General features: G+C 40.0%; 1 protein-coding gene and 2 long non-coding RNA genes across 3 annotated transcripts in view; 2 read left to right on the top strand and 1 right to left on the bottom strand.

Annotated features, from left to right (window-relative positions):
- The window catches only part of LOC138376817 (uncharacterized), a 35,271-nt gene extending 10,972 nt beyond the window's left edge, over window positions 1–24,299 (bottom strand). The window contains exon 1 of the long non-coding RNA XR_011231746.1: window positions 23,447–24,299. This is a non-coding gene — a long non-coding RNA (uncharacterized lncRNA). The remainder of the gene's footprint in view (window positions 1–23,446) is intronic.
- On the top strand, window positions 3,250–21,635 carry LOC138376816 (uncharacterized). The gene is made up of 4 exons (XR_011231745.1): window positions 3,250–3,338; window positions 11,510–11,646; window positions 13,332–13,507; window positions 20,580–21,635. It is a non-coding gene; the product is annotated as an uncharacterized lncRNA (long non-coding RNA).
- The window catches only part of DYNC1I1 (dynein cytoplasmic 1 intermediate chain 1), a 356,211-nt gene continuing 353,496 nt past the window's right edge, over window positions 22,449–25,163 (top strand). The window contains exon 1 of the mRNA XM_069461330.1: window positions 22,449–23,084. The gene's annotated coding sequence lies outside the window, so the exon portion shown is untranslated. The remainder of the gene's footprint in view (window positions 23,085–25,163) is intronic.

Below are 25,163 nucleotides of genomic sequence, written 5' to 3'. Positions count from 1 at the left end.
TGGAAATAACCCCTTCTTCGCTTGCATTTTGTACTTTTACAGTAAAATGTATACTCGGTGATGGCACTTACCACATTTTTCCCAGAAAGCGTTAGGGCCTTGATTCCCTTACTAGATTGTAACCTCTGTCAAAAGTAGGTCTCATTTTTGAATGATCTTAATATCCTTGTTGCACTTTGTACTTTGACTTCCATGGAATATCCATTCATCCACCCCTTCATTCACCAACATTTATGGAATGCCAAAAACAGTTGATTCTTAATAACTGTGTATTCGTTGAGTGAATGAATTAAAGATAAAACTGTTTATTAAGGGAGCATAAGAAGAAGTTTTCTTTTGGCTTGCCTAGAAAGATCCCCTACCAATCTTTACTAAATGATGAGAATACACAGGATCCTGGATATGTGCCCTTCCGGAGATGTGCCTGAGGGGGTAGCATGTGTTATTCATTACATCACATATAACCTTTTCAAGTTTACAATCAATCTTGCTTGGAAAGCTGGTGTCATTTAAAAAGTACGGCAGTGTGCTGGGAGGAGAGACAATCTGAGCTGGCTACAGTCTGTGAATCCAAATACCCTATTTAAAGGTCCAAACATGAAGAAGGAGGATGTACTAAACACATCATTTTCCTTCCGAGTGATTGAAAAGGGATGGTACATTGACGCTTTGTTGGGTTTCAATGCATTGATTTTTTCCCTACCTATTTTTCTCAGGTTTGTCAGGTACTTAAGAGTCTATTTCAAGTTGCCTGCAGACTCTTTTTCTCATGTTTCTTAAAACTATTTGTGATTAAATCACCCACATTGTCTTCCAGGCTCTAATGATTCTCTTCCTGCTAAACCCTGTTTTTTTCCTTTACTTGATTCTGTTTATCACATCTTATTTTCTACCACAGTGCTTGCTTTCAGTATTCCCATCAATTTTTCTGTTTCTTGATTCCCTGTACACTCTCATATTTGTTCATCTATCTATTCATCCAGCAAATAGTTTCAGGGCACCCTCCAGGGTCAAACACCACACTAGTCAGAGGCAGGGTCCCGCATTTAGAGGGATCACACTCTAAAGTAGTGATGGGGGACTTAAGAATAGAAATAATGAGACATGATGAGCGAGTGCAGGATAACACCATGCTTATAATTACAGGGGCACCTCTATAAAAATGCTGAAGAAACATGCTAATTATGGGGCAAATTTGATAGCTAAAGGTCCTTGGAAGAAATTAATATTAAACTGGGATTTTAAGTGAACAATGGGTGCATAGAGGAATTCCAGGTGTACCAAATAGAATAGCAGCGATGTGGGATGTTTCATGGCAAAGATGCCTGATTGAGAGCAGTATTTCTGTTTTTTTTTTTAAATCTACTTTTTTAAAAAATTTCAGCTTTTTATGGAGGTACAAAAGTTTAGGTTATGTATATTGCTCATGCCCCCCCCACCCCACCCCCCGAGTCAGAACTTCAAGCGTATCCATTCCCCAGACAGTGCGCATCGCACTCATTATGTAGGTATACACCCACCCCCTCTCCCCTCCCCCCACATCTGCCTGACACCCAATTGGTGTTATTCCCAAATGTGCACTTAGGTGATGATCAGGGAAACCAATTTGCTGGTGAGTACATGTGGTGCTTATTTTTCCATTCTTGGGATACTTCACTTAGTAGAATGGGTTCCAACTCTTTACAGGAGAACAAAAGAGATTCTATATCACCGTTATTTCTTATAGCTGAGTAATACTTCATGGTATACATATACCACATTTTACTAATCCATGCATTATTTCTTGAAGTGCTGCCTCTGGACCAACTGCATTGGGATCATCTAATGTTTTTAAAATTACTCCTATGTGGACTTCTCTGTAAATATATTGAGCTGGAATCTCTGGAAGTTGTTAAAAATCTGTCTTTAAGAAGCACCCCAGATTTTTTTTAGGCGTGGCAAAGTTGGGAAGCATCACTTAGAGATGGGGAGCATTGGCAGGTTACAGGCAGAGTGATGTGGCTGCCATGAATGAAGATGTAATGTAAATAAAAGGGCAGCTGGGGTGGCCCAGACCATTAGTATTATTATTTCATACCTTCTATGATTTCCACTGGAGAAGTGAGGGTTAACATTTTGGTGAGCCGAATAGGTGCCAGGCATGGTGCTGGGTATTCTCCAAATGAAATAAAATTTATTACTCAGAACAGTGATTCCATCTTCTGTGTTTCTGCACCTGGGTTGCTGAGTACTATTAGAGAAGATCATACAACCACACAGATTGGTTTCACTACCACCATGCAGTCTTTGCCTCATTTAAACATTCAACATTGTCTGGCCATCATATATTTTTTAAATCCTCTCTTTTCACTCTTTACCACAGCTATTATAAACTTTCTTCATTCTCCTGAAACTCATACTGCACTACCTCTCTCCTAATTCTTGGTAGACAAACTTAAATCCTACTTCACTGAGAGAAGAAAAACCTTAAGATAGGAGCCCTCGACTTCCTTCTGTCCTCCCTACAAATAACTGTATTTGCACCAGCCCCATCACCCACCCATCCCTCTGCCTAGTTAATCCTTCCAACCTGGGACCTAGAAACAGCGACATCAGCATCACCTGGGAACTTGTTAGAAATGCAGAACTTCAGACCCACCTAGACCTACTGAAGCAGAATTTGCTTTTTAACAGGATGATTACAGTTCGAGAAGTTCTATCCAAAAAAAAGAAGCCCTGCCCCACACGTTCAGGTGCCTGGTTTCATCACATTTCTCTGTGTTTTCTCTAACTGCAAACCTTTCTCTGCTGGGCCCTCTCAACATCATTTCAACATGTAAGTCCCTTCCATTCTAGATCAATAAACATTCAAGCCATTTTTAAAAACTGCACTTGTGACCTCTTGTCCCAGATGATGAATGACATATGCTCTTGTCTTCTGCAAAGCCAAAAATCTTCAAAGACTTTCTTACATTCTGTTTCTATTTTGCTCCCATTTATTTCTCAACCCACTTTTAAAAGGAACCATTAGTTGACTCCCACTATCCAGTCTTTCTGGTTTCCATGATAATAACACCCTAACATTTAGCCAAGCATTTAATTGTCAAGAGTAAAGACTATATTTACTGGCTTCCCTCACAGTTCCTGTGTGTCTTGGTCTCTAGGTTCTGATTGATAGGATGCTAATGGAAGTGATATGTGTATCTTAAAAGGATAGAGTATGACCTTCTTGTTTTTTATCTCCTTCCTGCTGGTAGAGTGTGGGTGAAATTGATCAAATCCTGGCATTCAACTTGGGCCATGAGATAAACTTGGAATGGAAGCTACACATGACGTGGGAACAAGATAGAAGCCTCCAAGTAAGTAAAACAATGGAATGCCATTTCAGACTGAACTGCCAGTCCCCAGGCTTCTTGGACTTGAATCAGCTATGCTGCTGGAGGCTTTTAATATCAGAATCCTAACAAACACTCTATAGCAATCTGTCAGTCCTCCCCTACTTTCCCCACTCCTGACAATGTTCAAGTTAGCAATGATAATTTTTGCTACTCCTCAAGGTACATAACACAGTTTAACAATTCTTTTTCTTGTAAACTCTCCTTTGGACTTCCATAGTACCATATTATCTGGATTTTTATCCAGACTCTTTTTTGCCTTTCCTTATTCCTTAAGGCAGAGTTCTCAACCATGATCACCTGTGAAGCTTTGAAAAAAATGTTGATTCCTGAACCTCAGTCCCAGAAATTCTGATTTCACTGGTCTGCGGTAGGGTCCTGGGATGACTATTCTTTTACAAGATGCCCAGTGATTCTAACATGCAACCAGGGTTCACAACCATAGCTTTAAGCACTGCTGGGCAGAATGCTGTTATAGATTCCTAAACTTTTATTTTCTGCTCTGCACATTTACCCTGATCAATCTCCTCTACTCCTAATTTCGTTTGCCATTTACATGCTGATGACTTTCAAACTGATATTCCTCAGATTTCTCTCTTAATCTTCAGATCCATATAGGTAACAACCAATTGGATAGCTCCAATGGATGTGTCATTAGTGTCTCACAATTATCATATGCAATTTTTTTTATCATTTTTTACCACCCACCTAAAAAACGTCTTATTCCTCTTCTGTGTTTATTAGAATGGTACCACTATCCTCACAGTCATAAGAGCTAGAAAGATAGAAATTCCAGGTTCCTCTCCAATTCCCTTCAATCTCCCTGCCTAATCGGTCATTAATTACCCTTTGTTTCCACAGTCTAATACCTCTCAGGTGCATTCGCTTCTCTCCATCTCCACTGCCATTTCTTGATGGAGGTTACCATTACGTCTTGCCTGTATGTGTTTCTCTACCGTCTTGCTCTCTCCCAATTCTTTCTCTACACAGCAGCTGAGTGAACATTTTAAACCACACGTCCAGTTATGGCACTTCTTTGGGCAGAATCCTTTAGGGGCTTTCCTTTGCTTTGGGATGGAAGGCCACGTGCCTTTGCCTGGCCCACCAGATCCTTCTTGCTATGCCCCTGCCTTACCTCTCCAGACTCATGGCTCACTGTTCCTCTCCACCCCCACGCTACTGTCTAGCTATAGGGAAATTCAAATGTTTTCCCTGCACCCACCCCTGACTATACTGAAATACCCTGCTTTCTTATCTGGTTGACCAAATAGTTTTAAACTGCTCTCAGCGCAGGAGACTGTCTTGATCACTACTTGTCCACAAAGGCTTTTGCATGATGTCTGGGGTATATAGTCAGCTCCCCAACACATATTATTGGCTACTTACTATGGTCCACATGGCATGGAGCTTACATTGTGGTGGATTCAATATTTATTGCGTGAAAATAAACCCTTAATTATTTTACAGATAGGTTCAGAGAGGTTTAATAATTTTCTAAGCATCATAGCAACAACCTAGACTGAGGCTAAGTTTGATCTAAATTGCTGGCTCCAAAGCTCATGTTCTTTCCACACTGACATGTATTAATACAACTTCTACACAAAGATTCTTTGTGAAGAGACTGTACACTTCTGATACTTTGAAATGTTTTCTAGGTTTTCTTTGGGAGATTCTGGCATTTCTAATTAGCCTGTGGCTTCTAACAAGCTCATAAAACAGCAGTCTGAAGCTATGTTCATTTAAAAGCAAAACATTTGGTCAATTAAACCAGTTTAATAAAAAAAAAAGAAATAAACAACTGAATTCATTGGAGTGACACCAGTTTTCTTTTTGAATGGTGATTTCGGCATCATGTTGCACAGCCTTACACTCCAGAATGTTTTTTCCTTTTTCCATTTAGATTTGAAATTTTACAGTATGGTTTCTCTTGTGCTTTGCTACCTCAAATTACATAGACTAACTTTATGGCTCAAGGACAGGTGCCTATAGGAGCCAAGTAGGTAAAGCAAATGAATGGAGAAGGTTGTATATGATAAATACAATGGCATATGCATGATGATAAATGTATGTTGTAATGTTGAAAAGAAATATGACTATTAGGGCGGGGGGAAGAGATGAGTACAAAATGGTTGAACAAAAAGGAAGAAATAAAGACCAGATTCTAGGGAAGACTGCAGAGAGGGTAGAGAAATTTCCATGGAGATCTTGCTTCTGCTGGGTTCAAGATGAGGAGAAAAACTAGACTACCTCTGGGGTGACACGGTGACTATGTCAACCCTATTGAATTAGAGCCAGGGCTGAGCATATTAACTCCGTGGGGATCTTCCCCTAAAAGTTAAAGAGAAGCAATAAAATGGGTAGAAAAATCCACTCCTAAGAGGAATGAGCCATGTAAGTAGATCATTTCCACCCCTCTGTATGAGCCACTTGCCCCAGAGGCACACAGAGTAGTGATAAGTCAACTACTGGGAGGGAGAACTACAGCTCAGAACCAAGAAGTTGTCATTGTTCGTTACCACAGGCATGGAGGGAGAGACTGACCCTAGATGCTTCCCAGAGACTTTCTTTACCTAGAGGTAAGGCCCCAGAAATCAAGAAGCTAAGTGCTTATAAAATATCTGCATAGCCTTATAAAAAATAAGTGATAAAAAAATACTGATAGTGTTTGGTTTTCTTACACTTGGAATCGAAAAATTCCTGTTTTAATTGTCTCTTATAAACTTATGAAAAGTTGCTCAATCTTAAAACAACAGAAACAAAATGGAAAGAGATTCCATTTTTACCTATCAGATTGGGGAAAATCCAAATATTCAATAACAAGCTATGTTGGCCAAGCTGTGAGGAAGTGGGCACCCTTGTACTTTGCTGATGAAATATAAATTGGTTGTAATGTTTACAAAAGGCAATGCGGAAATATTTACTAAAATAAAAAAATTCATAGACTATCACTTCAGCAATTCCATTTCTAGAAATTTATTCTACAAATATATTGTACATGTGAAAAACAACATATGTAAGAGGCTATTCATTATAATATTATTCATAACAATAAAAGATATGAATAAGCTTAAATGTCCATCAAGAGAAACCGGTTAAATGAAGTATGGTATATCCATATGGTGAAATACTCTAGATGGAAAAAAATCTGGAATTTTTTTATACATAATATCTATAAGATGTTTTATGAACCAGTTAATTTTATGCTGTCACTTGTATAAGGGGATAGAGTATGTATTCATGTATATGTAAATCTCTCAAAGGACATGCAAGAATATAGTGAATAGTTACATATTTGGGAAGCAGGCACAGAGAATCAGAAAATGGGAGACAAGTTTGGAAGAGAGTTTTTTTTTTTTTTAATAGATATCCCTTATTCTTTTTTTCCCCTTTTTGAAGCCATATGAATGTATTACTTATTCAAAAAAATTCAATAAATTCATTTAAAGAAAATAATAGAGTCTTAACTAATTCATTAGAACTATAAATCACTAACAGGTGTGTGGAGATCCTGGCACTGACCTGTTGGCTGCATATATTGACCCATCAAGCTTCTACGCCTTCTAGAATTTCTGATCTATTGCAGCTCTGAAAGATCAAGGCTGTGGTGCTTGAAAGAGATATTCTGTGGTTAAGGTGGCCCCCTATAGGACAAATGGAGAAGTTTTGTTACTTTGTTCTCCCTTTAAAGACAGAAGCATTTAGGATGCGTGGCTGGGGTTGTGACCACAGGTGTTCCTTTGCTGCTGCTAGAAATGAAAGTTTTGATAATTTCTAATATAAGCAGGACCAACAAAGCCGATTTTAGAGACCACAATAGGGTGGCAGCGTGCTAAATAAGGGAATATAACTGGATTCTCACTGTTCTTGACACTCGTATCTTTGTGATTATGGACAAAGACTCTTAACTTTTCTGAGCGTTAGTTTCCTCATTTGCAAAATGCAGATAATATTGCCATCCTTGTAAATGTCTTGCTCACTGAAGTTATCTTTTTAAATCTCAGAGCTCTAATAGGTCAGTGATATTCAACCCCTAAGGCAATCCCAGGCCCCCCAAACTCACCCAACCGAAAGTGGGCTGCTAAAGAAAGCACAGCCAGAAGCAAACCATCTCAAACAAAGGAAAATTTTCTAAGAGAACAGAACTAGAATGGCTAGATAATATTACTAAGGAATTCTAAGACATAACATGGGCTATGTTCTAGTTACCATCGTTATGTTTCCCACTTTCTGTGTTTCCAATGAAATTTTTATTGCAGTCATAGTATCCACTCTCTATCAAATTACAATTTGTGTATTGGTTGAGGGTGATTAATGTTATGTTTTACTGTAAATTGCTGGACCTTAAGAAAGCCAAGTCTACGCCTGGAGCTCTGACTTGGGGGGAAAGGCAGTACAGGAGCAACGTATGTAACCTGCAATTCTGTATCCCCCATAACAAGATGAAATAAAAAAAAAAAAAAAAAAGAAAGAAAGCCAAGTCTAGACATCATCAAGAATACATATCTCCTGGATATCCTGGATTTGAAGTAATAAACACTAGGTTGCCTCCCTCTAGATATGAGGTGAGTGATTTTTAAAACTTCCCCATAGACATGAGCATTTTTTGAGGTGTACGTATGGGAAGAAGAGTATGCATAGATGCTGGATACACATTTTGATCCTCATTCATTTTCCTTTATGTGATACAACTCTAATTTTCCTTAAGAAAGTCCCTAACCCTTCCTCAACCCTCAATTCACAAAGTTCACCCTATCTCTGGCCTGAAAAGAGGGATTTAACTCAGACCTGGACAATCAGAACACTAAACCTTTATGCCCAGTAATATGACTATACAATGCAATTCAGGTCAATGGTGAGAGGAGGATCAAGTACAGAACTTTTTGCTCAACTTTGGAGCTATGAGGTTTTAAGTTTGAAACTTCCAGGGGTTATCATGTGAAAGCAGCTTACTTAAGATAGAGGAAAGCTGGAGAGAGAGAGAGAGAGAGAGCAAGCCCTTGAAATCTAAGAATATGCATGTTCAGTTATGTGAATAATGTTTTCTTTTTGATTCAGTCACTATGAGTTAGGTGTTCTACCCCTGTGAGTGAAAAAAAATCTCAGCTAAATCCAATGGGTCTTCAATAAATGAAAAGATACTTAACCTCACTTAAAATATAAGAAATAAAAATAAAACCACACTTACATACCAGTTTTCAAAGAACAGATTTGGAAATATGCAATATCTTGAAACCTCACTATTTTGTCCAATTTATAGAGAAATAGGAATTATGGTACTTTGCCAGTGGGAATGTTAAATGGTATTACTCATATGGTGAGTAATTTGGGGATGTTTATCAAAATTACAAATGCATTTGCCTTTTAGCTCAACAATTTCACTTCTATTAATAGGGTTTGTTCTGTGGATGTACTTGTACATGTAAAATGAAGTAACATTTATTCCATGGAGTATTGTTTGTAATAGTAAAGCATATCAATCTAAATGCCCATCAATAAAAGTCTGCATAAATGAAAAATTATGATACATTTATACAGGGGAATATGTTAAGCCATAGAAAATATTGAGGAATTTCTTTTTGTGTATATATAATGACATCTCCTCAAGACATGTTGTTAGGAGAAATTTTTTGAAGTGCAGATATTTGTGTAAAATATTTGTGCAAAAATAGGAGAAAGGAAATATCTTTTCACATTTGCTTGTATGTATATAAATATCTCATTACAGATAGAAAAGAAACTGAGAACAGTTATCCACAAGGTAGGGGTACAATATGAAATTTGGGGGATAAAATTGGGAGGGAGATTTTTCACTATATGCGTTTTATTGTATTTTTAAATTTTTGAAATTACATAAACTCTTAACAAATATTTTCAATATATATATTTTGAAAAGAAAAATACAATAACAACAGAGTGGGGTTCTGGAGTTCTGAGTCATATGTAATGAGTGCTGGCTCCGAAATGTCAGCTACATAAATTGGATGAACAGGCTTTCTTTCACCTTCTAGAAAGAATGTCAGCTCTGTGCTACATTGCTGACAAGAGGTAGCCTGTGGCAACAGTGGCACCCACAGGACACAGTGAAAATCTTGTATTTGTTTCTTTTTTTTTATCTTTATTTTTCAGAGTTGAAGGTAGGGTATAGATAGGGGTGTAATGAGTAGTTTTCCATTGGAGTTTTTGGATGAAAGTGTTTTGACCATCACTGTAGGTTTACTGCTGGATACACCCGGGGAACAAATACTGTCCCCTGTCATTTATTGTCTGTGTAGCTTTAGGCTAAAGCATTTATATATTTTTTAAAGCCATAGTTTCTTCACTTGTAAAATGTGGATAATAATATCTACCTTGTCATATTGTTACCTACTAATATTTTGGGTGAATTGTGTCACTTAAGGAATACCAACCTTACCCCTCGGAAATGGCTTTTGATTGCTAGATACCGGAGGCCACCCCAGGACCCTAAACCTGCATCAGTAGGAAGTAAGACGCTAAACAAATGCAGCCACACACAAAGAACGGTGAGGAAGCAATATAGGAGCTTCTCAGGCCAGCAAGTGAAGGGAGACTGCCTGGGCAGACGGGAGCAGGAGAGAGAAAGATAAAGTGAAGGGAAGAGAGAGAGAGAGAGAGAAAGAAGCTTTGATGGCATCGTTTGAATCTTTGTTTCCAAGCACACTGGAAGCTCTGAATTACCTCTGACTTTTCACTTGTAAGGATAATAAATTCTTTTTTCTAAAGCCAGATTGAGGTGTTTTTCCCACTTATAATTGAAAAACTCCTAACCATATCTAATGGTGCATATTAAAAGCTGCTCAACCTCAGTCATAATAAAAGTAGAAAATTAAAAATGAGATAGCATTGCCAAAAAGTAAAATTAAAATTGATAACACATTATGTTGACCAAGCCGTGGAGGAATAGGTGTTCTGAAATTGTACTGATGAGAGTGAGTTTAACAACTCCTAAAGAAGGCAAATTAGACATATTTGTTAAAATTGTAAATACACGTATTCTTCGACCCAGCAATCATGCTTTTGTGTAATTTGTCCCACAGATATATACCCAGGCATGCAAAATGAGGCATAACAACGTTATTCAGTGCAGCATTGTTCCAAGAACAAACAATAAAAATCAACCTAAATGGTCATCACTGAAGAAGCAGTTTCATTCACACTGTGGCAAACTCTGAATCCATTAAGAGGGATAAAAATTTGCTTTAGGAACTAATAATATATAGCTGTGTAGGGGAAAAAAGGAACAGAGGAATATAAAGAGCTTGCTGTAATTTGCATGAAAAAGGGACGGGGAAGGAACCTATGTTCATGTTCAGTTGCATATGCATTAAAAGCTCTGGAATAATAGACAAAAAGTGAATTACCATGGGAAAGGCTGTGTAGAGGAAATTGGTGGCTAAGGGTCAGGGATAGAGGGAGGTTTTTTCAGCGAAGATTTTTTTGTACATTTTAATTTTTGAACCCTGTAACTGTGTAGCTAATTCAAAAATGAAATAAATAAAATTTCAGAGGAAAAGAATCCTGACTTATATGCTAGAGCTATGGAACTCTAAACCCACGGGTGGGGGGAATCCTTAGATTGAATTATATGTAGACTGGACTCCATCTTCTAGAATTTCTAATCCTTTCCAGCCGTGATAGAACCAGCTGCTGAGATGAAAAGAAATATCCCACGGTTACCGCAGCACCTACAGGACAAACTGAGAATGTTTCAGCCTGTTTCTTTGTGCTTTTTGCAGGGGTGGGAGTCAGAGGACTTTAGCAAAGCACAGGTAAGGAGTGGTGGTCTTTTTCCCCCCCTTACAATTGCTAGTTATTGCAAACATAACTGTCACATACGCATATTGGAAGCCTGGAGCTTAAAGCTGAGCTCCCTGATTGCAAATACTGCCTTTTTCACTCACTGTATTACTCCTCAGCTCTGTGGCTTTAGGTAAAGAAACTTAACATTTCTGAGTCATAGTGTCTACAATGTGAAATGTGCTATCAGTAGTGAAGGTTATGCCTCGCAGTGTTTTAAGAGACTTATTTTGCCAGAGAAACCTCAAATCTGGCAAACAACAACCTGTGATTACTCAACCCTTAAAACCTTCCTAAACACCCCAAACCTATTCCAACAGGAAGTAAACGGCTAAAGAGATGTAGCCCACATAGGAGACCTCCCTCCTCCCCGATGATCTGATGAAAGACAAAGGAGATCCTTGCAGAGAACTGACCAGAGAAACCAAATTGGCCAAGGAGCTCACATTACCTCCAGGTGAGGGATGCCTTGCGCTTCCTGTCCTGCACATCATGGGACAACTTTTTGCTGATTCTCATTCTCCTCCTTATTAAATGAATAGATTTTTTTTTTTAATTATCCTATTCTTTCTCTGTCCCTTTATGTATTGCTTTTATGGTTATACTGGAACCATAGGTTGCTTGGGCCAGGAGAACTGACCAAGAAGAATCACCCAGAAATCCTGGACTAGGAGCAGTAACTAGACAAGTCTATGTGGCCTTTCTTTGGGAAGGGGGAAGTGCAGTTTTCATAGTTTCTAATTATGACTTCATTAGATAGGCACTGGCGTTTTTGAAGGGCTATGTGTGAGTAGAAGTGTATGTTTATAAATGTACTGTCAAAGGTGTGGATTACAGCAGAAACCTGCGGTGTTAACCAAGCCAGCATTTATTTGCCCAGCTTCATATAATTCCACTTTGATCTTTTGCTAGACACCCGGAATCCCCATCTCTCAATCCATCTGAGTGATTTTGACTCTCTCTGGCTCTAGGGACAGTCATATGACTCAGGCCTGGCCAATCAGAGCACTGCACCCTCTGCCCAGTTAGGTCAGAGAGACTCAGGGCAAGGTCTGTCTGCTGATATTGGAGCTGCAAGAATGCAGGGAAAGGGAGGCTAAGGATAGGGCAAAGACAGGGAGCTGGAGCAAGAAAGTAAGAGTGAGAGAGAGAAATCACAGACAATGGTGACATTTAAGCCTTTGGATTAAGGCCCATTGGAAATTCTGCATCTACCTCCAGACTTCTTAGTGATGAGAAAAAAAATATCTTCTTGCTTGAGCCAGGTGCAGTGGGGCTTTCTGTCACTTGTGATCCAAAGAGTTCTAAATAATTCAAATGGCTCTTAAAACAAAAGATGCTCAAACTCACTTATAAGAAGAAAAATAAAATTGATACCATTTTTTTTTTTTTTTTACTCTCAGACTGATTGGCAAAAATTCAAACACACTGTGTTGGCAAAGCCGTGGGGAAATAGACAATTTCATACATGGCTGGAAGGAGCATAATCTGGCACAAGCCCTGTGAAGGGCAATTTGGAAATGCCCATAAACATGGCAAATACATATCCTCAGATACATGATGAAGTGAGAATTTTTCTGATTTTTTAGATTTTTTTTTTTCTTACTGGCAGAGGAACTTAGCAGGAATTCTCAAGTATATTCAGATATATTCACACACATGCAAAATGAGCTATATACAAAGCTACATGTGTTAGTATTGCTTTTAATAGCAAAATAATCAATTTACATAGTCATCAGTAGAGAACCAGGTAAATAAATTTAGGTGTATTCATACAGTGGAAATATTCTGAAGCTAGAGAGAAAGGTGGAGGCAAGGGGGAATTTTTATGTTCTGATAAACAAAATTTCCCAGATATAGTGTTATATGGAATAATTAAGATGGAGAAAAAAGATGTTACAGTATCGTTTTATGCAAATAAAAGCAAGTAGTTTTTAAAGAATATTTGTATGTGCATCAAATGTTCTCTAGAGGCACAAAAGAATAATATGTAATAATAATGCTAATCTGTGATGTGGTCTTGGTAAAAGGGAAATTTTTTTCACTATATTCTTTATGCACTTTTTGTTTGGTTTTGGACCATATGAATACAATTACCTATTCAAAAATTAAATGAATAAAATTTTGACATTTTTCCACTAGGACCCAAGAGCTACAGAACAATAGAAACAGGTTATGGATCCAGGCACCGAACTGCATAAATTGAACAAGCCGGCTTCTTCCATTTTCTAGAATATCTGGTCTGTTGCAGCCCTGAGATCTGTGTTGCGCAGCAAGAAATAGATGTTCTGTGATGAGAGTGGCACCTTCAGGACAAAGTGAGAATTTTTCTGTTTTTCCATTATTTTTTTCTTACTGGCCAAGGAATTCAGCAGAGCATGGAGGAGGAAGGTAGTGAGCATGAATTTTCCACTTACAGTTGCTAGTTATGAAAGTTTTTCAAATAGTAATAGAGATATTTCAAACTAAACTATTTTTATATAAGGTACATAGGGAAGCAGTGTGGAATGGAGGAGTAAAAGTAGACTCCTCTGACTATAAATATTGGCTTTGTCACTCCCCAGCTGTATGGCTTTAGTCAAAGCCACCTAACATTTCTGAGCTGTAGAATCTACACTTATGAAATGAGGATAATAAAACTTACCTAAAAGGGCTATTGCCTTTTAACTTTTTAAGGGAGCTCCGTAGCCAGAGAAACGCCCCACCTGACAAACAGCAGCCTGCAATTGTTCAGTCCTTGAGGCAAATGCAGGCCCCCAAACCCATTCCTTCAGGAATGAGATGCTAAGCAGATGCAACCCAGGGAAGGGGCATCCCCGCCTTAAATGAGGCCATGAAAGACAAAGGTCAAGAGAGAAACTTCCAGGGTGGCTCAAATTGTATGACCAAAGACCTCACTTCATCCCATGGTCAAGGGCCTTGATATGTTTTTAAGAGTTTGAGATCAGAGACTACTCTCTGCTATTTCCCATTCTCCTCTTTTCCAAATGGAAAGTTTTATTTCAATTATTGTCTCTCCCTGTAAGTATATAATGTGAGTTATCGTTTTCATTTAATCATAGTTTGCTGGACTATGAGAAGCCACATTAAGACTTGACCAAGAAAAATATTCATCACTCAGAGATTCTGGACTTGGAACAATAATTAGTTTATGTATAAGAGATATATATATCTGGGATGTGCCATGAGCAAGTTTTTATTGTGAGTAGTATAGCTGCATTATATTGATATGGACATTTTGGAACATATATGCATGCTTAGAAAGGTATGTTGTCTTGTGACTCAGCGCTAGACAAACAGAGCTGTGCCTTCCCCGACAGCACAGGTTCAAGGATAAACACATAATATAATCAAGGGCAGTGAAAGTCAGGCCTAAGCCTTTCTGCCCATATTGGAGCTGTGAGAATGAAAGCTTGGTGCTGCCTGGGAGAGGGAGAAAGAGAGAGAGAGACAGACAGACAGACAGAGACAGAGATAGGGAGCAGAACCAGGTTTGATGAGATCCTTTGAGTCCTTGGATCATTGCAGGTCTCCAGATATACCCACCAACTTTATTTTATGTGAATCATATTTCTTTCTCTTGCTTAAACCAATTGAGTTGCATTTTCTACCACTTGTAATTGAATTCATATGAAAAGATGCTATACTCCCTCATAAAAAAGAAAAATGTAGACTAAAACTACACAGAGATAACATTTTTCACTTACCATATTGAGAAAAGCCCAAACATTTGAAAGCACATGGCCGGACAAGCTATGGAGCAGAAGGCATTCACATAGAGAATTATCAGGTGTCTGAACTGCTACAACTCCTAGGGGGGAATTCTATAAAAATTACAAATGCCTCTATCCTTTGATCTAGAAAGTCCACTTCTTTGAATTTATTGTACACATATGCTTACACAAGAGAAAGAGCAACATGCTGGTTACTCTCCCTTTGCTTCCTCGCCTCATTTCCATTCTCAGTTTTTCTCCACCATGCTTTGATCCAGGAGGCTGACCTCTACTGAGAGCAGCACACAGCCTCCTCTCCCCTCTGACTTCTGCCTATATTAGGTTAATAGAGGGGTGGGGCACCAGCACAAGGAGGGAGGAGGGAGGAAGAGAAAGGTCAAGATATTTATTCCACTGATCCCTGCCTTGACAAGAGTGATTCTGGAAGAGATTGCATTTCTCTATGGCCATGGCCAATGTCAGATAGCCTCTTCCATGGCTACAGGCATCACCAGACTCCAATGACACCAATTCTTCTCCATCATCCCTGCAGGCCAAATCTGGTGACAGATTTCTGTTGCAGCTAATCCCTTGATGCTCACCATCCCTTTTCAGTTCCCTTAACCCCTAACCATTTGTGATGTATAATATATATTAGTATATTTCATGTATCAACTTAAAATTTACATAAGTATATTTAATATACTAAGCATATTTACTTGGTATGCATAAGTTTACTTTATGTGTCAACTTGACTGGGCTATGAGGTGCCCAGATATTTGTTCAAATGGTATCCTGGGTTGTTTCTTTGAGAGTGTTTTTAGATGACATTTAAATTGGCAGACTGAGCAAAGCAGATTGCCCTCAATAATGTCAGTGGTCCAATCAATTGAAGGACTGAATAGAATAAAAGACTGACTTTTCCCTGGATCAGAGAGGAATCTCCTTCCTGATAGCCTTCAAACTGGGACATCCACTCTTCTTGGTCCTACAGCAGCCTGCTAGTCTTTGAACTTGAATTGGAACATCAGATCTGCAGATTTTGGACTTGCCAGCCTCCATAATCGTGCAAGCCAATTCTTCATAATAAATCTCTCTCTGTACATATATATATTATTGGTTCTGTTTCTCAGGAGAGCCCTAACTAATACACCATACCTTTTAAAATATTTCCTTCATTAAATTCTCATCAGTTAAACTCTTTGAGTATATTTATTTCCTATGGGGGCTTCAACTGACATAGAAATTGGTATCAAGAATGGCCCAAGGAAATAGACCCTCAAGATGGGATTCGGGGATTCTGTTGCCCATAATAGTTGATTAGCTCACAAATGTCCTCTGCCAGGGGGAAGCAGGACACTAGCAATCCATGATATGTAGCCATATTATGATTACCCAAGTTATTATTGGAGTAGGATGCAGGACAAGTGTATGACAAGCATGATCAAATGACTATGGCTCTTAATTACTACGGCAACACAGAGTGATTGCAATTTGTGGTATGGCTGCTCCTAATTGCCTTAGAGAACTTACAAAAACGAAGGAAAAAAAAAAGCCCAGAGACTTGAAATTCTAACTCAAAGAACAAGGGAAGAGTCAAAAAGCCTTGATGGTGGCCTCAAAAAATTCTTATCTAGAGTGCAGACATGACTGATCATTAGGTCCAACGACTAATATATGTTGCAGAGAGGCAACAGTAGTTAAATGTTCAACCTCTCCAGGTATCATATGCCAATTAAGGCACGAGTTAATAAGGACTGAGATTCTGAGACCTGGAGTAGAAACATTTGGATAACACTTGAGGCTGAGTTTCGAACCATGAAATCTCCCTGAATTGTCCTTGCCTAAGTTAGAAACCCATCCTTTACCCTCTTTCCCAAGGGATCTTGATTTCCCTTACATAAATTTCCTTGGGTGACTTAACCTAGAACAGTTATCTCACAAGGGGAGTCAATCCTCCCCCCAACCCAGCCTCACCATCCCTCATTTACCTACAGGCTCCAAATGACAGTTAAATGCCAGCAGAGCCCAAAGGGAGAGTGTGAGGTTGCTCTGGGAGGAGATAAAGTATACTCTGAATGAATTGCAAGATCTTACCCATTTGTATTGGCAGGAGTCTAGGGAGCTACTCAGGCATCGATTCTAAGTGTGTTCAGTGAAACATAAGATTGTATCAGGACGAATTTATTGGTATACAGGCACTCACAAAGGACTCATAAAGTATTGGCTGGATGCTGAAATTTTTTGAGCACACTGTATAGTGCAGAGTTCAAAGATTTAAGGAGATGGCAATGTTGAAGTGGATCTATTTATATACAGGTTGCATATTCACCTCACACCCCCAATCAAAACTAGCAAGAGGGATCAGAAGACAATTTTTTCACCACTCTTTAGTTATTAAGAAATGCCTTTAAAAGCTTTGTGCAAAAAGCCAGATTTAGTAGGCATGTTACAATGATGGAATATGCCGCCATGGAATTGGGCCTGATTTCAATGGGAATAAAAGGAACCTGGAATGGTGGATGCCAAGTGGCTCTGCTTGACCATCAGAGATAAAACAGGAGTGATTATTTGAATGAGTCACAGGGATGTGGTAATCAGGCTGTTTGACTCATAGGTTCATTAAATTGATATTATGAGGATTGGAGCTGGTAAACAGGAAGTGGCAAGCACCTTGAGTGACTCAGTGAGATACATGCAGTCATAGAGTAGAAGACAAGCCCTGCGAAGGAACAGGGTCTTGCTCCATCAGTGAAGTTTCTAGGGATCAGGCGTCTATGTGAAAGACAAGTTTCTACACCTAGTACCATCACTGCAAAGATATAGTGACAATGCATAGTGAGCTTCTTTGGAATTTAGAGCCAGGATATTCCACATTTGGCTGCATTGCTCCAGCCCCTTTTTTGGATAACCCACAAGGCAACCAGTTTGATTGGAGTCTGGAGCAAGAGTTAGACAAGGCCAAGTGGTGTGCTAGTAAATGTTTAACAACCAGCTTTCCAGAAAACAAAAAAACCTCATTTGTAGCACTTGCCAATTTTTATGGGTTAAATACATTCATTATGGTCAATTTCAAGTTACCAATGTGATATCAATTAGCTCACAAAATTTCTAAATATTTAATTGTTGGCTGTCATGAACCAGTATAAACTAGGTCCAGCACACCATGGGTCCAGGCTAAGAAGCAATCTGCCCTGCCTCTTGGGACTTAAAATCTAATAGACTCAATGGTACTTGACACATCCCTGACAGATAGAGATATTATATGAATGTTTTGCGAGCCCCAGCATTACAGAGCAGATCCAGGGGGTTTTGGATTAAAGCTTTTTGGTCAATACCTATTATCCATTTGAAAAGCACACTTGGGCCGGGTGCGGTGGGTTTATACCTGTAGTCCCAGCTACTCAGGAGACTGAGGGGGGAGGATTGCTTGAGCCCAGGAGTTGGAGGTTTCAGTGAGCTACTCTAGCTTGGGTGACGGAGTAAGACCCTGTCTTAAAAAAAGATAAAAGGCCAGGCACAGTAACTCACACCTGTAATCCTAGCACTTTGGGAGACAGAGGCGGGGATTGCTGGCGCCCAGGAGTTTGAGGATGCTGTGAGCTATGATGATGCCACTGCACTCTAGCCCAGGCAATGCTATCTCAAAAAAAAAAAAAAAAAAGAAAAAGAAAAAAGAAAAGAAAAGAAAGAAAGAAAAAGAAAAGTATACTTGTTTTGCAACTAGACCCTCATAGAAACTGAATTTCTGAAGACATTACGTGATCCAAACTACTCACTCATAACCCTTCTCTACTTTTCTATGCCTATGCTGAGCCCAAGCACACTAAACTCTAGACAGGGCATTGCTCAGGCTTCCTTGCCCTCTGGCTTCCAGTTGGGATTGGCCGATTCCAAGAGACTGGAGGTCAGGAAGAGAGGTCAGGGATCCATCCTCGCTTTCCCCGACTTGCTCTCTGCCGGCTACGCTCCCAGCGATGGCTGTGCTCCTCTCTGGTCACAGTGCGTGGGACAGGAACAATCTTCCACAGCGCCACCTCTTGCCAGCCTCCAGTAATACAATTTTCTTCCCTTTCATTTCAAGCCCAGGGATGGTAAAACAACTTCCTGTGGTATTTAGCTAATTCCTAGCTCTTTACCATGCCTTGTAGATTTCCCTCATCTTGCTTATCTCTGTAGATTATGCTCTCCTCAGTTAAACTGTTTAATACAGGGTGTATCCTCTGTTTCCTGCCAGTCTCTGGTTAATGCAATGACTGGTGGACAGAATTATTCATTGCTACTCCATTTGAAAAAGGTAGTAGGGGAATTGCCCAAGAGCACTTGGCGGCAGAGTGACTCCACCACTCACCAGCTTTGTAAGCCTGGGCGAGTTGTCTATTAGTATCTTCTCTGTGCCTCAGATTGCTTACTGTGAAATGGAAATAACCACTGAATTCAATGGTTGTGGCAAGGAGTACACGAGTTAATATAAGTAAAGCACTTAGAAACACTCCTGAGAACATAGTAAGTGCAAGATGAGGGATGGTGATATAGTTAGGATTTTGTAATCTCGAGAATCTGAGAACATGACGGAGCTATCGCTCCTGGGACTGTGTTAGATTATACGGCACACTTGTCCTTAAAATAGGGAGGTTATCTGGGGAGGCCTGATCCAGTCAAATGACCCGTTAAGAGCAGAGAGGCTCTCCTGCTGATAGCAGAAAGGGAAGTCAGGGAGCTTCCAGGTGTGAAAGGACTTGCCCCTGCTGGTCTGAAGAGGGGGGAGCCATGTGAGAGGAATGAGGCTGCCTGTGAGATCAGAAAGTGGCTCCTGGCTGACAGCCTGCGAGGAAATGCGAACCTCAGTCCCACAAATGCAAGGAAACAAATTCTGCCAACAGCCCTGTGTGAGCTTGGAAGTAGAGCCTCCAGCTAAGAGCCCAGCGAGGCCAACAACCTGACTTTGCCCTTGGTAGACCCTGGGCAGAAAATCTAGTCAAACCCATCCAGACTTCTAATCTATACAACTGTGAAATAATAAAGAGGTGTTGTTTAAGTCACTAAGTTTGTGGTAACTTGTATTGGCAACAATAGAAAACTAATATAGACTGCTGTTTTTATTATTTTTGACAAGTAATAATAAACAACAAAACTGGAATCAACCTACATACCCAACTATAGGGAACTAGCTAAATGAATCATTGTACATTCCTACAATGGAATACTATGCAGTTGTTGAAAATATGGAGAAGCTTTTTATGCACTGGTATAGAAATTTCCGATGTATATTTTTATGTGAAAAAAATCAAAGTACAGAATAATCTGTATATTATGCTGCTCTTTGTGTAAGAAAATGATTCGATAACATGCATTTATATTTGTTTATAGATACATTTACACTCTGGAATGCTACAAGAGGTTAGATAACTGTGGTCACCTGTTTTGAGGGGTCATGAATAAGAATTGGACAGACAAAGCTACCTGGTGGTGGAAGGAAGATTATTTATTATGTGGCTTTTTATACTTCTGCTTTTTGAATCATGTAAATATTCCTTATTTAAAAATTTAGAAGTGCTTTTTTAAAAAGGAAAAATAGAATCATAACATATATATTGGAGCTACAGAACTCTAAACACACGCATGGATTTACCAACACAAACTGTCAGCCTCATAATTGGTTTCTTCTATCTTCTAGAATTTCTGGTCTGTTGCAGCCCTGAGAAATCAGTTGAAGAGCCAGAAAGAGATACTGTATGGTTATGGCGGCACCTGCAGGACAAACTGAGAATTTTTGTTTGTTGGATTCAGCGTTTTTCTGAAAGGCATGCATTACAGGGGGCGAATACTGAGACTTCAGTGAAATAGTTGGGCATAGAAGGTGAAATAATGACTGATGAAATAATCTAACCAAAGACACATTTACCCAGGTCACACTGGGTAGGGGGAGAAGAGTGGAAACACAAATGTAGGTTTCAGAGCCTCGCCTACTTGGCTTCATGTTTTCTCTCTGCCGCTTGAGGTAAATGAGCCGGGGCCTCTCTGAGCATTAGTTCCTTTGTATGTAAAGATGAACAACCCTGCCCATTATGTGGAGTTGGTGAAATATTAGAGGGAACACGTGTGATGTGCTGAACTGGGCCTGGCACACAGCTGGCTCTCAGCAGCTGTTCGCCAGTACCTCCCTGTACCTGGATGCATCCTTCAGTCTCACTGCATTCACAAGGCCGACAGCCCCTGGACTCACCCTGTGTTTCAGCCCAACCCCCATCGTGATGCATTTTCAGTTCTTCTCAACTTCCCACAAGCAATGTCATCACATCATGCAAAATTTAGATTTCTTGTATCTCTGAATATCAAACTAGCACAGCCCCATCTCACCACTCCTCACTGTACTCATGATTTGGGTCCACTTTCTGAAACTCTTGAATTATATCATTTTCCGAGAAAAATAACCCAAATTATGATTATATACATTTTTTGTACATAACTGACAATAACATGCATTTATTCGCATAATGACATGACATTTTCTCCTTCGGGATCGTTATTAAGCTTGAGCCTGACCTTTCTTCACCTTCAGAATGTAAATGTTCTTCCGAATCTCTGTTGGCCTCATGTGTGTATTGCACAGCATCATGTTTTTTAGAGTGATATGCTTCTGTATGTGCATAAGACTAAAGCAAAATAGAATTTGAGATCAAGAACCAAAAGAAATTCATTAGTAATCTTACACCATGAATAAATTTAAAAGATTTTATTTCTCAGTGAAAAGAATATTTACTAGGGTAACACAATAGGCAGCCATGATTTTTGAAAGTAATCCAAAAAATATTAGAAATTAACATGGAGTTATGCTTCAATCTAAAACAAAAGGTGAATTGATTCTTTAGACCAAACAGAGGAGAGAAAACAAGACAGTAAACAATGTGATGATTATGATTTGAAGCAGTGGAGGATCTAGATAGAATTAGAGGGAAAAAAAAAAGAAGAGAAGAAAGAACCCTCTGTTTCCAAGCAGATGGTGCTGCATATCATAAATATTGTGAGGAGGCTAATGACCCAGGGGGTTCTGGGCCTGTCAATCCACACTCTAATGGGAGATTTCAACAATCCATACAACAGGAATTACAGAGAGTGACCAGTCATTACTAAAAAATGTGATAGTGGACATAAGATAGGCTCAACAACAGAGTAATGAATATATAATATGGAAAATATAATGGTAATACATAATATTGGTCATCATAAAATATTGCAAAGAACTCAGACATCAAGTTGGAGAATTAGAAACCACATGGCAATCAATGGATATATGGATATCATGTTCCTTGATACTACTAAAGTTAAAAACAAATGGAGGGGTAGAATTCAGACAACATGTAGGTCACAGGCAGGAGACAGTCATTATTTCAATATCTGATAGTATCAGTCAGATATTCTGTCAGTATATGAAATGGATATTTGCAGAATGAATATTTGCAGGGTTATATGGCCAAGCCCAAATAATTGCTTCAGAGCTAAATCATGGAAAGATTATAAAAAACCAAACAATACTGATAAAACTAGGAGAGATCGTGTAGACATAATGCACACATATAAGAAACATTGGTGTTCATATAAGTGTAATTAAAATTAGAACACTTGGCCTGTAATCCTAGCACTCTGGGAGGCCAAGGCAGGAGGATCGCTCGAAGTCAGGAGTTCTAGACCAGCCTGAGCAAGAGTGAGATCCTGTCTCTACTGAAAATAGAAAGAAATTAGCCAGACAACTAAAAATATATAGAAAAAATTAGCTGGGCATGGTGGCACATGCCTATAGTCCCAGCTACTTGGGAGGCTGAAGGAGAAGGATTGCTTGAGCCCAGGAGTTTGAGGTTGCTGTGAGGTAGGCTGATGCCACGGCACTCTAGCCCGGGCAATGGAATGAGACTCTGTCTCAGGAAAAAAAAAAAAAAAAAAAATTAGAACACTTGGGAGTCTATTGGGAAGATGGCGGACGAGAAAAACCACCAGTCAGAGTGTCTCAACAAGAAAGACAGATTTTAGAAGAAAGTGAAAAAAAATAAACAGGCAGACAAACATAGATCAGATGAGGTTCGGAAGGAAGGGTGCCTGAAACTACAGGAGACTCCACGGGAAGAAGTTGCAGAGGAGAACTGGAAGCAGAAAGACGCCGGAGAGGCTTTGAGATCAGACAAAGGTAGTGGAACAGTTAAATTTCCCCTCCCTGCATCTCTGGGCTCCTGAGTGGTTGGAGACCTGCTAACACCAGCCCAGAGAAGCCTGCCCTCAGTGAGCGGTGAGCCTCTTGCGGACAGGGCAACAGGCTCCCAGCTCCCTCAGGGCAACTCCCGGCCCTCAGACCCAAGCCAATTGGCAGGCGCCATATTGCTTCACTCTCCCCTTCCCCTTCCGTACCGGCGGCTGCACAGAGAGACAATTTAGCCACCACCTGGAGGCATTTTCAGGGAATGGGACCTTTCCTTTTGTGGCCCTACAGCAGACTGAGGGGTACCCATACTGTGAGCTCCCTACCTGCCAGCCATCCCAGGTGCTGCTTGCCTGGTGACTTCAGGAGAGCAGGACAAATCCTGAGGTGGAGAGACATCTATCCAGCTTGGGCACCCCGTGGGTGACTTGAGACCAGCACTCCTCTTCCTGGCATGGTGAGGGATTGATCTCCAGGGCCCAGGGGACAGGCCTGCAGGCCAGGTCCCTACACCGAGGTCTCAATTGCATTGCCTGGGGGCACAGAAGGGATATTTTGAAGGAGACTGAGGTGTGTGTGCCTTCAGGGGCAGATCAGCGTGCCTGAGGGGCAACCCTCCTCCCACGGGAGGGCCGTGCACCCAGCTCCTGCTGCGATCCTGGGCAGGGAAGCTCCCAGCCCGCATCACAGCCAGGGGAGATCCACTGGCTTGAGGTCCTGCCTGCTGGCAGAGGCCCGGGAGAAAACGTGGAATAGGGGAGGGTGGAAAGGAGCGAGGCCTGCTCCAGACTGCAGGTCTCAGACAGCCCCACCTCCACACACAGACTTTTCCACTGAGTGGGGCCATTTCAGCCCCTCCCTGGTAGCTTTACCCAGAAGCAGAGAACAGACCTTTGACCCCTGCTGGCAGTATTTGTGGAGCTTGAGGGCAGGCTCACCCAACCCAGCTCTGCCCAGACTCACTCCCCGACCTGTCCCCACTGAGGTGGAGAATAAGGACACACCTTCAAATCAACAAAAGTAATGAAAGACAAAGAGGGTCACTATGTAATGGTGAAGGGTATAATTCAACAAGAAGACATAACAGTTCTAAATATTTATGCATCTAACTCAGGTGCACGCAGATTCATAAAGCAAATCCTACCTGATCTAAACAAAAGGACAAACAGCAACACCATAAAAGCCAGGGACTTCACCCCTCTGACAGAACAGGACAGATCCTGTAAACAGAAAATAAACAAAGAAATAATGGACTTAAACAGAACTCTTGAAAAAATGGGCCTGACATTTATAGAACGTTCCACCTCAAAACCACTGAATATACATTTTAATTTATTTGATAGTTATGGGATTTTTCAGATATGTGTTTCATCTTTGATGAGTTTTGTTAGGTTGTAGTTTTAATTCATTTCATCTAAGTGGTCAAATTTATGTATGTGTGGCTGATGGTAGTGTTCCCTTAATATCCTTTTAATATCTGCAGATTTTGTAGTGATATTTCCTCTTTCATGCCTGATATTGGTAATCGGTGTCTTCTTTCTTTTTTTCTCTTTCTGTTTTGTTAGCAGTTAATCAATTTCATTGATATTTTTTGAGTAACCAGCTTTTGGGTTGATTGATGAATTATCTCTACTTTTTAAAATTATTATTATTTTTTTTGAGACAGAGTCTTGCTCTGTTCCCGAGGCTAGAGTGCCATGGCGTCAGCCTAGCTCACAGCAACCTCAAACTCCTGGGCTCAAGCTATCCTTCTGCCTCAGCCTCCTGAGTAGCTGGAACTACAGGCATGTGCCACCATGCCCGGCTAATTTTTTTCTATATATATTTTTAGCTGTCCAGATCATTTCTTTCTATTTTTGGTAGAGATGGGGGGGTCTCACTCTTGCTCAAGTTGGTCTCGAACTCCTGACCTCAAGCGATCCTCCTGCCTTGGCCTCCCAGAGTGCTAGGATTACAGGCGTGAGCCACCGCTCCCGGCCTACTTTTTTAAATTATTATTTTGTTTTTAATTGATACATAATAATTGTACACATATATGGGGTACAGTGTAATGTTTTGATACATGTATAC

This window comes from Eulemur rufifrons, chromosome 29 (assembly GCF_041146395.1).
Source record: "Eulemur rufifrons isolate Redbay chromosome 29, OSU_ERuf_1, whole genome shotgun sequence".
Lineage (NCBI taxonomy): Eukaryota > Metazoa > Chordata > Mammalia > Primates > Lemuridae > Eulemur > Eulemur rufifrons.
The sequence above is the reverse complement of the archived record's forward strand: the minus strand, read 5'-3'. Positions and strand labels throughout refer to the sequence as shown.